The sequence below is a fragment of the Xiphophorus hellerii genome, chromosome 3 (assembly GCF_003331165.1).
Source record: "Xiphophorus hellerii strain 12219 chromosome 3, Xiphophorus_hellerii-4.1, whole genome shotgun sequence".
NCBI lineage: Eukaryota > Metazoa > Chordata > Actinopteri > Cyprinodontiformes > Poeciliidae > Xiphophorus > Xiphophorus hellerii.
This window is the reverse complement of record NC_045674.1, coordinates 26,556,969-26,569,024: the sequence shown is the minus strand read 5'-3', so window position 1 is coordinate 26,569,024 and position 12,056 is coordinate 26,556,969.

Genomic DNA, 12,056 nt, shown 5'->3' with positions numbered 1-12,056 from the left:
GTTTGTGTGGGTGAGGTTTCAAGGCTGTGAATACTTTTGCAAGGCAGTGCGAGAATATATAATTCACTGATCGACGACTACTACACGGTTGTGTTTGCATATATACAAAGTTTCAGCTGACATCGCTTTATATATATTAAAAAAAAAAACAGCCAAATGCGATGGTTTGCAGTACTTGACGTCTCGTACCAACATCCTTCCTGGGAGCTTTGTTTATTTTTATCATCGCACAAATCATCAGTGAATCCCTAAACATTCTGTTCTAAACAAGAATTTGTCTTTATTATAAATCCTTCCTGGAAATACCTAATTTTGATTTATGATGTTGTTAAATCTGGCAATTTTACGTTGCACGCTCCACGCAGCCACAACACGTCTGCTGAGAGCATTAGCCATGTTAGGCTGTCTCTGTCCGAGATATACGAGGGGCCCGTTCCTTGCTCATTTGTCTTACGAGAAAAAAAAAAAAACCCAGTAATTTTGATGCACTTTTTCAGTTATTGCTCTGTTTTGCATCCGTCAAGAAAAAAAAAAATTCAATCAAGCCAAAAAACCAGATCAGGACGGACAAATAAAGAGCATAATCCTTCTCTTTTTTGTGGTATTCTTGTTGTTTTCTTCTTTTGGTGGATTACTTCAGTGTGGAGCATCTTTCCTCAATCTAATTTTCTTTTTCGGCGATCCTGATGATATAAAAAGAAAGAAAAGAAAATGACGAGAGTGAGTTTTGCAGCATAAGTGCTGCGCTTAATGCCAGCAAATATAATATTTACAACCCGTGGTTTGGCACTGGAGTCGGTCTTCATCTTGGCATGGTCAGAGCACATTTCTTAGAACTCCCTGAAAGATTTACGCATAAAAGTCAGACGGAAAGTTGACAGGTTTAAATAATCAGATCTAACACTTTGCCAAGTTCTTAGTGTATCCCCGGTGTTATTTGTTTGTCTAGACATCAGCAACCATTAGCAGGAGGAGGAAAAAATGTAAAAAAAAAAAATCAAATAAAAAAGAAAGCGGAGCTCGGGGCAGATATTGACATGACACAAACGAGACGCGTAAAACTCAGAGAAGAAGCGTGTCCCGGTCCAGGAGTAGTTGGGAGATTTTTTTTTTTTTTTTTACAACTCGAGGGACGCAAACCTCAAGCCAAGCAAGTTCCTTCTTCCACGGCTGTGTAGTTAATCATCTCCGCTTACAACGTATAATTCCTGTTTGACATATCCGGGGAAACGTGCGCACTGACAATCCAAAGTTCCCCTATGCTATAATTACCCATTTTCTGAGATTTATCCCCTCACCCACTCCGCCTGTGCCATGGTACTTGAATCACAGCCGTAAACATTCACCAAACAATCTCTACCGTTGTGAACAACCCAGGGGAAAAGTAGCTAGCTCCCTGAAAAATGATTTCTCCCTTCATTCATTAGCGTTACATTGAATTTGTCAACGGAATTGGGAAAAAGAAGAAGTTCCTCCGCCGGATGCCTCCTTTCGTCCCTTGGCAAGTGCGCGGCGTCCAAACTGCTTCCCCACTTCTCCTTTTTTTTTTTTTTTTTTTTTTGTTTTGCCTTTGAGTCCGAACATACAGGCACATGTAAGGGCACACTTCAATGGAGAACTGCTGGGAGCTATCTTAGGCATGTCTGGACAGCGCCGTATGTTTAGCAGCGGGTTTTTTTTTCTTTCAGAGATTCCTCTTCTGAACAGGAAGTAGCGTACATGTCTGGCTCGTAAAAAAAAAAAAAAAAAAAAAGCGGGGAAGCGGGGGGCTCTCATTGTCACGCGGCCCTTGACTAATTCTTTGTTACTAGAAAAATCGGGAAGAAGTGGTGCGGATGTGCCGCTGGTGTTTACGTGCTGCTCCAGTGACGATTCTCTTCAATGAATTTGAATCACAAACAGCTCGGTGAGGGTATTCTTATCCCTTCATTTGTACTTTAATTAGAATTTCTGTGATAGACGAACTTGACTATAAAGTGGGAAGGAGAAGAGCTTTTTTTTTTTTCCCCTTCCAAGTAAAGATTTGAAGTGTGTGAAGATGTACATGTATGTAAACGCTGTAAGACTTTTGGGATATCTGCTCAAATTTTATGTCCATTCTACTTTCTTTTTTTTTTATTTTTTTTTTTTAATTCTCAACCTTAGTCAGATAGAAAAAAAAGTGCCTGTGAACAGCAGCTTTTAGGTCTTAATTCATATTTACAATTTGATTTTTACAGTTGGACTTTGACTTGGCCATTTTAATAACGTGCATATGCTTTGATCTGAACAACTTCACAGCACGATGTATGCCAGAAGCAGTCATTTTCTTGATGTGCAGAACTCGTCATATTTACAGATTGTGTCGTGCAGTACATAATAAAAAAAAATTCAAAAACAGTTTATCATAAAATCTCAATGAATTATGTTTAAATTTGTGGTTCTAATATAACCACAAATATTATGGAGAAACATCCTGTATTGTTCTAAATCACAGCACCACAGAACAATGTAGAGAACATAAAAAATTGACCTCAAAGACATACAGTAATAGTATGTTCCACACACACAAATTTCAAAGCTGAAAAAATAGCTTTGGTCATGTGTACACCTTTGCAAGACTCTAATAAAAAAAAAAAACAGTGAGAAAAGATTCAAAATAACAGGGAAGAAAAAGTAACTGACTGCGGCGAAAAGCAAATACAGTAATAAAAGAAATCCTAGTGCTCTCTGCTGTTTGTTATTCTCTGGATTAAACACATCTCCACAGGGTTGAGAAATCGACAAACGATCCTTTACTGAATCCCGCCGAAGCCGTTTAGCTGACCATGCGAGTTGTGATAAGAGCTCCAGCATGGCTTCTGTATCTTACCCACGTGTGTAGCTAATTCAAAAGCCGCAGCTATAACAGTTCCTACGGGTCGAAAGCGCACGACTTATGAGGCAACGCTCCTGCCCGATTTGTAACAAAGATAATTACGCAGAACAGATATTTGATGAGGACCATATTGTCAGTTTGAAACCAAACAGCATGATGTCAGGCCTATTTGCTGTCTAACAACGTTTCATCCGTTGAGTTTTAGCCGCGGTGCCAGTAATGGCCGTTGGGACTTACGAGGTTGGATGGTTTCGCTTTTCTGTCCCTTGAATGTCACACCAAGGCCTTTGTCTTTTCTGGTGATTTAAACCCTTACTCATATTCCGTGGCCGGTTTTACTGTTGGGTTTGCTCCGCCGGGCTGTTCTACGTTAAAAAGCCGTTTACGCAGCCGCAGCACAGACAGGGCCTCGGTTACGCGACGGGTCACTCTGACATCTGTGTTCAGTCTAACTGCAGTCATCGTGTCCACTTAAAACGAAGAGATGACTTGTCACAGGCAGTCATTGTTTCCACTGCTATTCTTTTTAACTACAGCATGACAGAATTGGAGATTTACAAGGAACATCAATACTCCAAACTGAACGCACATGCAGGATTCACAAAGAGAATCGCCGCTCTGCGGGTCTGCATCCTGGATAAGTGGACAGGCATTGGTAAGAACTCCATTCTTTATAGTCTGCTGACTATCATGTTTTTTTTTTTGGGTGGAAGAGGGTTTTTTAGCGTGGTTTGTTCATTTTTGCATTTTCAGAAAAGAACGTTGATATTGCTGTCCCAACCGATCACATAGCCTCAGGTTCTTGTAACTTCTGTATTTAGTGACATGTGAAAAGTTTGGTTTGCCACAGATTTTCTGCCTTAGTTTAAATGGGGGATTAATCCAAAAGTAACGACAGTAACAGACTTCCCAATTAGCCGCTTCATGTTTTTGGCACTTAGGCTGTGCGTAAATCAGCGACACAGCCAAGATCAATCCGTGCCTCTGTCCCGTTGACAAGACTCCAGGACGCCTCTGCTTCTGCTCAAGAAGTAGTAAGTAAGTAAAAATTTATTTAGATAGCACCTATAGCAGCCATTAAAATCACAGCTCTTCAAAATGATGCAAACAAGAATGTACTCCAAAATATATTTAGTAGTCTAGTTGTTGGTACAAAAATATCTTTAGGTGTTTGTGAAAAAGAGTCAATGAAGTTCATGCAGCCCAGGTACAGTGGGAGAGAGTTCCAAAGCCTCGGGCCCACAAACCTTAAAAGCGAGATCTCCACGAGTTTCATAATGAGTTTGTGGTATCGCATCTACCTCCAATAACTTCTGAATATGCTTAGGAGCTTGGCCATGAAGTGCCCTAAACGTCAGGACTAATATTTTAAACCGTATTCTATAATATGCAGGGAGCCAGTTCAGGGAGGCCAGAACTGGGATAATGTGTTCTCTTCTATTTGTCCTTGTTAAGAGTCTTCAATTTGTGCAGACTGAAGAGAGTCTAAAACTGATTTAATAAGACAAGTAAAGACTGTTAAAATAGTCCAAATAAGACAAAAGCATGCTCTACCATTTTGAGTTCATTTTTTGACACCCATAGTCTCCGCTTTGAGACATTTTGTTAAAGCTGCAGTATTTAACTTTTATACAATAAAATGCTTTTTTTTTTTTTTTTTTTACATATTTGTCACTATCTTGTGACAATATGGTATGAGATAAATATTATGTGAAAAAATTTTAGCTTCTCTGCCTTCTCCTAGTGCTAATGCTAGCACTAGGAGAAGGATAGAAACAACCAATCAGAGTCAGGTGGACGGTCTTAACACTGTCAATCAAGCCTGTGTATGCGGTGCCCCCCTCCCCTTCTCTCCCTTGCTCTCCGTAATCAGCTGTCACCAACATGTCACTGGAAACGTTTTGTTTTGTCAAAGCTGTTTCTGTTAGGCGAAATTTACGGAAACCTGATTGATAAATATCCCCAACTTTATGTTCCTCCAAAAAAATGATGTAATTGCTTAGCTAAAGTCTTCCCCAGGAACTTTGATAGAGAATACTACTTTCAAGATGTCTGTAGCTGTTTGGTAGAGATGAGTCCAAATGTGGTTTCTTAATCAATGGACAAATAACATCAAAATAGCACCTAAATGGATAAAAAAAACCAACCCAGAATTAATTACGTTCACCACAAAAGGGCCAAGACATTGAAATACATCCTTAAAGAAAAGTTCAGGGATGACATGAAGAAACATTGCAATCTGCTTTTGTGGAAAATAAGGAGAAGGGATCAGATATGGGGTTTTCCAGGCTTTTAATTGTGTCAACTAAGATCCCAGGGTTTCTCCTATGTGATGTAATGAGTTCTGAAAAATAAGTAGTTCTTGCCTTTTTTTTAATCAGGTCGTTTAAGGAGAGAATTAAATCTTTAAGATGGTCTGTGTGCCTCACGTTTGGACCTTGTCCACAGAGATCCAGTCCTACGGCGAGTTCTCCTCAAATGATCTTGTATAGCAATTAATTTAAAACTGAGGTATTGTTCTACTATTTTAATGGATTTTTCTTTATGTGGTCTGGTTCCAGTCTTCTGCCCCCTCGGAGTCAATAATTTGCAAAACTGCCTTTCACTGTAGTTGAAGCTGCGAGCCTTTTTGGGGTGTGTCTCTGACAGACAGACAGACTGAATTTTTAAAAAAAGTGACTCAAGCTCAGTCCGGCTGGATTGGAGTGTGTCGGTAAACATCAATTTTTAAGTTTTGCCACAGGTTCTAGGCAGGGTTCAGATCTGGACTTTGACTGGACCATTCTAACCAATGGATGTGCTCTTGTATATCCGTTCCATTGCAGCTCTGGATGTATTTTTAGGGTCTTTGTCCAACCCGAGCGAAGTTGCCCTCCCGCCCTCCACGTTCTTCAAATCAGATGGTGTCAAACGTTTGTGCATTAAAAATGTTTATTTGTGCTGCTTTGGCTTTGAAGATATTCATGAAGGCCAGAAGGTCAACCAGCCCCCCCACACACTTTTACAAAATCAAAATGACCTTTAAAACTTGTCTATCATATAAAATCTCAAATACATTGAAGTTTGTGACATGGATGTGGACAAATTTTAAGTTCTAAATGTTTTCTTTTTAAAAAAAAATATTAATGGTTGTAGTCTTTGCTAATTGCTAAAAATGAACTTTTCTTAACCTAATTGATAAACCAAGATCAAACAAAAATGGAGAAGGTTCTGATGAACACCCCAGAAACCCATTTGATGGGGGAGTACTCAACGTTTTACAATGCGTACACATGGGGAACTTATAATATATATATATTTTTCCAATAGATTGTGTGACTTGTTCACAGTCTGCCATTTTACATTTTTTTTCTAACTGATATCTTCTTTGTAAGAAAACCACTGAGCCTTTCTGTCGAGCTCTTTAGAAGATCTCTAGTACTCAAGTGGAAATGTATGCAAATGCTGTATCGTGTAATCTGAGACTCCTACTATAGGGACGTGTTAACTGGTGATGGGAAGACGCCTATGCGAGCTTTGTTGTGTTGTAAGTCTGTTAACTACATTATCCTTACTTGAAAAGTGTCTTAGCTTTCCTTTTTTTTTTAGTGTTTTTAAGAGATCGTGGATGACTTCACCATGACTTTGATAGTGAAAGAGACTATTTTGGCTCCTACGGCAACCCTGTCTGGCTGTATATTCTTTGCTCAGGCAGCTCTCAATAGATGCATTTCCATCCAATTGTCTTGTGAACTTTTGAGAAAAAAGGAAAATGCAAATTAGGCATGTTTCCATCTACTGGTTTCAAGCAAATCAATCAGGCTACACAGAGCGTAATTTTGTCAGATGTTGACATTACGCATGGCTGTAATAAACAAGATACAGATGTTCCAAACATCTCAGAAAAATAAAGAGAGTTCCTCCATTCCAAGCTTGAGGTTTGGACTTAGAAATTTCTCAGAGTTTTGTGTCTCTAGTAAAGGCACAGACCCACCAGTGAATGGATGCGATCCACCACTCCCATCCCAGAATGGAGTGCCTTTCATCGGCCATTTTAGGCTACAGTTCTCCCCTCTGTGCAGGAGGTTTGGACCAGGACATTTTCAGAGTTTCGTCCCTCTTGTAAGGCACAGACCCACGAGTGGATGGGAGCGTTTGCTATGTCAGAACTTATTTGAAAAATGCTGCTTTTCCATCTTCCCTTCAGCGGATTAAAGCCAAAAACCACCTAAAGTGAGTGTACAAACTTATTATTATTATTTTATTTTTTTTGCTAAATTGAGGACATTTTTGGAGTTTTACCATTTCCAACAATCTTTCCTTTACTTCAAAATGCTTAAATCAAAATTTGATAGAAAGCGCTGATGATTACCTTTGATGGCGTTCGAGAAAAGAAAACATTTTCTGTCTATTTGGTCCACTTAATATTACCTGGAATTGTACTAAAATATGCTACAATAGGCCAAAAGTATAGAATGGCGCTCCATATATGTGTTGAGTTAAATTTCTGTTCAGAAAGAAGCAAAAAACATTGTTTTTTGTCTTAACCTTTAACCCCGTGTTGTAACAGGATATTATTAATGTCCTGCAAAAACTCCTGTTGGGACATTAGCATTAATGTCATTTTTGAGTTAGTAGGCCATGTGATGCTGGTGAAATTGGGTTATTTTACTACATTTTAAGCAAAACCAGAGCGTGGATTGAAGTTGGTGTCCTTCAGTACAGATGTATTTTCATGCCGCTCCTCCTATAGAGAGTTGAAGAAGTCTAAAGCAGGCGACTGTAACTGTCGTCAGTGTTATTCCCTGACCTTGGTGTTGGTATTGACATGTAATAAAAAAGATTTTAAAAATAGATTGATCCTGGATTATGGCAACCACAAGTCACCTCTAGTGTAGGACCAATCGTTCTGACTGGAAAGTCCAGAAAAATCACCCTCGATGGACATTTATGGGGAAGTTTAACTGCCCTGCCAGCGATGCCTTCTTCCCCCCACTTTTTTTCCTCCCCATTTCCTGGTTCTTGTCAATGCCTTTCCTTTTTTCACGGCATCTCCAATGGGATTCCTCTCCCGTTTCCTGTTGTTTGTGTGGGTTGCTTGGAAACCGTGGCAGCTGTCCATTTGGGAGGGATTTATTTTTCCTTTTACAAGCATGACTTAGGAGGTCAGAGGGTTGCAGGGTCACCATGTGGGCCGGCTGCTTCACACTTTCTCTCTCTCTCTCTCTCTTTCTCTCTCTTTGTATGACATTTTGATATGTGGGTTCAACCAAACTGACTGATCCAGGTCTTTGCTTTGAAAATGGGTTCAATAAGAATAGATAAATCATGAACATATTTAATCCTCAAAAACAAGGAAATCTTTCTTTGTTTCCTTTCTTTGGATGCCCATTCGTTTCAATTCCCTGTATCTATTCTTCCTGGGGTCCACACGTTCAACATAAGCATCTAGAAATACATAGCATACATAGATCACATAACAAATTCAAAACAAAAGTAACAGCAAAAAGAAATGTACAAATACAAAGATCAAAACACCTTAATTAACCTTAATAAACATTCTGCAAATGGACATTACTTCAATATTTTAAGCAACGCATTTTCGGAAAAACACACACAATCAATGTGACACAACATAAGATTAAGATGAATCATTCAGTGTAGTTGTTTTTCTTAAAGCTGTTCAAAATTCATTTTTCGGATTCATCTTCAATTTATGTTTCCATAAATTGCTCCATGTGAACATAACTCGACATAAGGCCGACATCTTCAAAGTGCTTGGTTGTGTACTTTTGGGAGTTCTCAGGCACATTGGTACTAAAAAGCAATTTAGAATTAAAGTGAAAGGAAATCAGTAAACAGAGGAAGTTACATTGACATTTTACTTTGACAGTACTTTGTATAAAAGCCTTTTCTCTAAAATTATTGTAATTTTCACATGTTCTAAATCTGTTCTACGGTAACTTTCTTGTGGCTTTACCACCTGAGTTCACTGTCAGTGATTAAGAAAGTGTAACACTGATCACACCTGTGCTACTTTTGCACCTTGAAGCTATTGGAAGTTTTCAGCGTACTCATGAAACTGATTTGATTAACTTTAATGAATGTATTGGGCTTTGATTGATCTATTGGCAGACGTCTATTCAAAATAAATCAGAGCAGCATTGGGGACACTCAGTCTCAATAGGGGCAGTCGTACTTTTTAAATTGAGACAGAAACTTTATTTATTACATAGACCATTTTGTAATTTTGTTTAATGCAGAACATCCACATATTTTATGAACTAGTGAAAATGCTTGCAGCATTTTTTGTTGTCCAACATCTGCACCGTTGCCTTTTTTGGCTGTCGGCGGCACACCACAGAGACTTTTGGTAAAACTGTTATGATTCACTCTGTGATATTAGTCATCCACCTCCGTTTATTCACCTCCCATCTGGCTCTCATTCCATTCTAGCCTGAATGCATCACATGAGGAATAAGCTAAGATGGTGTGTGCTCAAATCTTGGACCACTCCTATGAGGCCCCCAGACTTAACCTTCACACCCCACACTTGATAGCAGAGGGCGTAGATTTCAACTTAGATTTGGATTGTGTTCTGTTTTCAATGTCCTTTACAAAGTTTTAGCAGCTGCCACATGCACATATTAAAAAAAGCATTTGTCACATTTGGATGAAAGTCAGATTGGAATCGGGAGAAAACCCATTCACAAGCTTTCGTCCACACTCTATCTTATTTAGGCGCACGGTGATATAAAATGAAGAAACTGCCGTCTTCTCTCTGTTTGGGCTGACTCTAGAACGTTGCAGAAATTGAAACAGACTTTATTAAATCAAAGATCCCCCGAGAGGGAACACGTTGCCTGGCCGTCGATTCATCTGAAGTCATTTCGTTCCAATCGTCCCCCCACCCCCCGCCCTAGTTTCAGGAAACCTGACGCGGTGGTATGTTTTTCTGCTGGATCCAAAAGTGGTGTTCCCGACCTCAGACAGCGATCCCAATCAGGAGGAATACCCTGATGCTGCAGTTTGGACCCCTCTGCGCTGAAACCAGATAGTATAATTGTGAAATGAGGGCTCCCTCTCCAGGAAACACACTCAAGTAGGAAACCTGGCTGCTGTCTCTGCCGATAACTTTCATGGTTTATTACAAAAAGCACACTTTTGGTAAGTAATAGTCTCAATTTACAAATTACAATTTTACAGTCAGATCTTGGACGGCTCTGGGATTCTATTTTTTTTTTTCCTTTTTAGTTTAGCATAGTCAGCCGCCGTTACAGTCATATTTGCTAACCGTAAATCAACATATTCTGTTACAACTCTGGCACGTTTTCTAACAGAGTGACGCAGAAAATATGATGATTCATGACCTTGGATTCCTTTCCAATAAATAAACACTGACCAATGTCTGAAAATCAAGGTCCGAACAAGAAACCATCCTCAGTTATGGGAATGCTGAACTGTGAAGCGGATTAACCACCTGGAAGCCACCTGTGGCACACTTAGATGAAATATAGCATTGTTCTGCCAAGCTTATTTCTTTTTATTGACTTGTTGAATGTGATCCTATGCACAGTGCAATGAACACTGGTTTTCTAAAACTGGGCTTGAAATCTCACGATGCTAAAAAATTAAGAAATAAATAATCCGAAGCTTGAGTAAGGACATGAAAGGAAGCATTTTTTAAAAAAAATTCTGCATGTTGTGATTTGGACGTTGTTGGCATATGCTGCTTTACTTACCAGAACACATGGCGAAATAATGCCTTATGCAGCTGCATGGTGGGATTTGGGATTATGAAACATTTCCTCCATAGGAGTTGATGCTATTAGGAAATCCTCCATGCTTTGTCGGGATGCCATCCCTGGCAGTAGGAGGCGGTATTACTCAGCATCTCCTGTGTGTCACAATCTCTGCCACTATCTTCTGAGAAACCATCTGGACCAATAAAAAAAAAACACGTGGAGGAGAGGGGTCCAGAGCCACCGCGCTGATGAGAAATGGTATGTTGACGTGACCAGGAACAAGTCTGCGCCACGGCGGCCTTGCTGAAAGTATTCGCACTCCTGAAACAGTTTCTGGTGGTCTGTCACATAAAATCCAACAAAGTTTGTGGTTGTTGCCAAGTACAATAGCTCTCTCTTTTCTTGCAGTTATGGATGCATGTATAAACACATCTGGACAATATAATTTTATACATCATCACCTCCCATCACCTATCCCACAGGTCCACAGGGCCGTGTGTGAAGAAAGGTAAGGCCTTGTCAGAGGGAATTCCTGCTAGCCGGGCTGAGAACATGCACTCCATAGTGGCCCCTCTGACATAATTTTCTTCCAACAGCCTGAAACGCTCTGACCCACAATTGGGAGTGACTCAGGGCCTGGGTTCTTGCACTTCCCAGAAATCTATGCTTGGCCATGAGTGAGAAGACCCTCAGACTAATGAAATTTACCACTTTTCCATTGGTCAGGCTCTAGCTTGTTCTCCTGTAGGAATATGTTAGTACTATGTAATTTTGGATGTGTGTGTGTTTGATGTGTGTATAAAGTCCTTCTCCTTTGGACCTTGCGAATTAGCATGATCACCAAGACAAAGGAGGGTCTCCTACATCTACAGTACCTTGCAATGAGCATCGAAAGACATGAACTTTTTTACATCGTATCCCGTTACAACCACAAACTTCAATGCGTGTTAAGATTTAAAGTGAGACCAACACAAGATATAAACATAATTGACAATTAAAAAAAAAACAATTTCCACGATATTCAACATATTGTACAAATAAAGTAAGTATTTGTACAATATATATTTGTTGTGTATTTTTACCAGCACCACTGACTTAGTACTTGGCAAAACCACTTCTTCTGCTATTTGTGGTCTTGAGCATAGCATGAACTTTGTGTTTCATGTCATTGGTTTTCAGTTCTCCATGGATACCACACTTGATTTATATCTGGATTTTTTAGATCAAATCTTTTGGAGTCTCTAATGGCTTTATTTGCAAGATTCTCCTATATTTAGCTCAATCTATTTTGAACATCAATCCCACAAGCAACCCCACAATATGATTCAGAAACCATTTTGTCTCTCCAAGAGAATAGTGTATTCAAAGTAATGGGAAATGATTTTTTTTGCCAGTTCAATTTTAGCATCATCTGCCCAGATCTCCTTCTCCAACATGTTTGATGTATCCCCTACATGACTTGTAGCAAACTGCAA